Here is a 3384-nt window from a genome sequence, read left to right on the forward strand (position 1 = left end):
CAATCATCTCCATCTCACAGATGGGTAAATCGAGGCTCCTAGAGTCGAGATCCCAGAGTTCAAGCCAGGTTTGCATGGTAGAAGCAGGATTTGAACCCAGCCCCTGTGGGCTCCTGCCTTATCAGCTCCTGTCTGTTGCTCTGCCCACCTCTTCCCTCCCCACATTTGTTCTCCAAAGGGCTCAGAGCTCCTGCAGGTCCCTTCCTGGGACAAAGCCATAGAGGGGTGGGGGCTGCTTGGGGTGCCCGATGGGGGCTCCAGAAGCAAGGCTGGAAAGAATGAACCCTGGCGGGTGAGATTTCCATGGGGTCAGACTCCTCCAACCTTTCAGGAGGGGCTGAAATGGTGGGGACAAAGGCTGCAGCCACAGCACACACTGAAACTGATTTGAGCAGTCCCCAAGGCTCACCAGCCCCCACCCCATCAGCCTGACCTGGAGAGGCCAGAGAAGCAGGAGTTCCCACCTCCCCATAGGAGGGAGGCTGCCAGGAGCTCCTTTCTGGGCCCAGGATCTCAGCCTTGTGCCACCCAGGAGCAGGGAGCCATGAAAACCAGGTGCCTCTTTCTGTCTCAGCCTCTCCTTCCTGCCTCCCTAGCAAACAGCAGCCAGAATAACAGGAAAACAGTTGGCCTGGACCTGCAGGAATAGAGGGCTTGGGGTGGGGGAGGGAACAGTGCATTTATCCAGCGCTTACTGCATGCGGGACACAGAACAGGGCAGGGAGAGCAAAAATGACCTGGCCGCTTGGACCCTGAAAGACCCAAGTTAGGTCGTGTTCTGCCCTTGACTGGCTGTTTGGCCTCAGGCAAGTGGCTGTGCCTCTCTGAACCTCATTTGTATCCCCCAGTGGAGGCTTTGGAGCTAGCCCGATCTGGCCTTGTGAGGCACGTACTCTAGCCACAGTCTGATTGAATCTTCATTACCCCAAGAGGGGAGCTGCCACTGTCTGCCAGGGTGACCTCTGTCAACACTCTTCACCTCTCTGTGTCTCAGTTTCCTCCTCTGGAAAATAGGGTTCATAATGCAGTCTGGCTCCTAGGCTGTGAATATAACCCATCAGTGAATGTACAATGCTTGGATCAGGTCTCTGCATGTAGCAGGCATCATACACGTGTTTCCCATTATTGTTAATTACTAGTCCCCCCATTTTGCAAAGAGGAAAACTGAGGCACAGAATGGTTAATCCTACCACCAACAGCTGCTGACAAGTACCAAATGTTCCCTCAGAGCAGGCCTTAGGCAAGGCCTTTTGACTGCATTTAAGTTAATTTCTGCATTATATGCAGAAATCAGCCCCATTTTGCAGGTGAGGAAACTGAGGCTTGGAGAATGGCCACTCAGCTCGTGAGCCGGATATATAGCTGATGAGCTGTCTGCTACCCAGACCCTACCTTGGTAAAATAAGGTTAACGCCCACCGCCAGACCCAGGCTCGAGTCCCTCCTGGGTCCTCCCTCCCTGTAAAAAAAACAAGGTGACCACAGGGCCTTGCTGGGTGGAGGCAGGGTTATCGCTGTTTGCTCAAATCCCTACAAAGCTGCCAACAGGAGAGGCCCCCTTGCCAGGCCACAAGCTTGGAGCTCAGAGTTTCCCAAATGTACATCCAGCCAGCCATTCACCTCCTGGACAAACTTGGCCAAAAGACTGCACATCCCCAAGCTTCAATTTCCCATCTGCAAATGAGGAAGGATTGTGAGGCCTTTGCTTGCATGGCTGCCTGAGCGTTGATTGTGCAGTGAGCGGCTCACCAGCTCTTGGTGCATGGTAGGTAATCGACAACCCCTAGCTGCACAGGTTCTGATACCAACTAATGGGATCAGGAGTGTCCTCCCACCCCCAGCTGCAGTTTACCATTTTCAACATCCCCCTTTTCATCTTTATCTCAGGTAAGTCTTGCCTTGAGAGGTATCTGGGACAGGTGCCAGTTTAAGCCCATCTGTAAGATGGGGAAACTGAAGCCTAGAGTGGGGACACTCAGCTTGGGCTTCCTTACATCATCTGTCCAAGCCCCACCATGTACCCTGCCCTGCCGAGCCAGGGCCTTCTGGTGGCTGCAGAGCAACAAGCAGAGGTTTGGATGGGGAGATGGATGGACTTGGGTTCGAGTCAGTTTTGTGTGTGACCCCAAGGCAAATCACTCCCTATCTCCAAGCCTCTGTTTCCTTCCCTGGAAAATGGGGTTGTTCCGTGAGAAGTCCCTGGACATGTACTCCATGAGTGGCAGCTGGTGTCAGAGGCAGCACTTGCAATTCCCTTCCCCATCCCAGCAAGCCAAGAATGGTAGTGGAAACCCCAGACGCTTTATAATGTGGAGCTCTCAGCTCAAGAGAGGGAAGCAGCACGACCATTCTCTTGCGGATCTGAAGGTCTCCTTTCCTGCATCCCTGACCCCAGCACTGTCCCCTTGGGCCCATCCACTTCTGCACACACAGATCCTTGTGTCACCTTACTTGGCAAAATAAAGTGAGATGAGTGGCTGACACCTAATGAGCTTTGTTGAATAAAGACAGAGAACCTGGGAAATAGATGAGGCCCAGGTAATGAGGTAGCAGATGAGGTCAGGACCAAGACAGACAACTTCAAGGGGACAGTCTGGGGTCCCGGGGGACAGTGATGAGGCAATGATGGAGCTGGCAGTACACTTCAGCTAGGGTTTTCTTTTTTTCTTTTTTTTTTTTTTTTTTGAGACGGAGTCTTGCTCTGTCGCCAGGCTGGAGTGCAATGGCGTGATCTCAGCTCACTGCAACCTTTGCCTCCCGGGTTCAAGCCACTCTCCTAGCTCAGCCTCCTGAGTAGCTGGGATTATAGGCATGCACCCCACGCCAGGCTGATTTTTTGTATCTTTAGTAGAGTCGGGGTTTCTCCATGGTGGTCAGGCTGGTCTCTTTCTCGTTTTTTTGTTTTTGAAACAGAGTCTTGCTCTGTCGGCCAGGCTGGAGTGCAGTGGCACAATTTTGGCTCACTGAAACCTCCATCTCCTGGGCTCAAGCAACTCTCCTGCCTCAACCTCCCGAGTAGCTGGGATTACAGGCATGTGCCACCACACCCAGCTAATTTTTGTATTTTTAGTAGAAATGGGGTTTCACCATGTTGGCCAGGCTGGTCTTGAACTCCTGACCTCAGGTAACTGCCCACCTCGGCCTCCCAAAGTGCTGTGATTACAGGCGTGAGCCACTGCGCCCAGCTTGTCAGGCTGGTCTCGAACTCCTGATGTCAGGTGATCCACCTGTCTCGGCCTCCCAAAGTGCTGGGATTACAGGCATGAGCCACCACACCTGGCACATCTTGGGTTTTCATATGCACCAGAGTAAGACGTTTAAGGGATGGAGACTGGATTCTGGAAGGCCCTTCCTATCCTGCGCCTTTGCAAACTCTGGGCCTAGT

This window comes from Pongo abelii, chromosome 23 (genome assembly GCF_028885655.2).
Source record: "Pongo abelii isolate AG06213 chromosome 23, NHGRI_mPonAbe1-v2.0_pri, whole genome shotgun sequence".
Classification (NCBI taxonomy): domain Eukaryota; kingdom Metazoa; phylum Chordata; class Mammalia; order Primates; family Hominidae; genus Pongo; species Pongo abelii.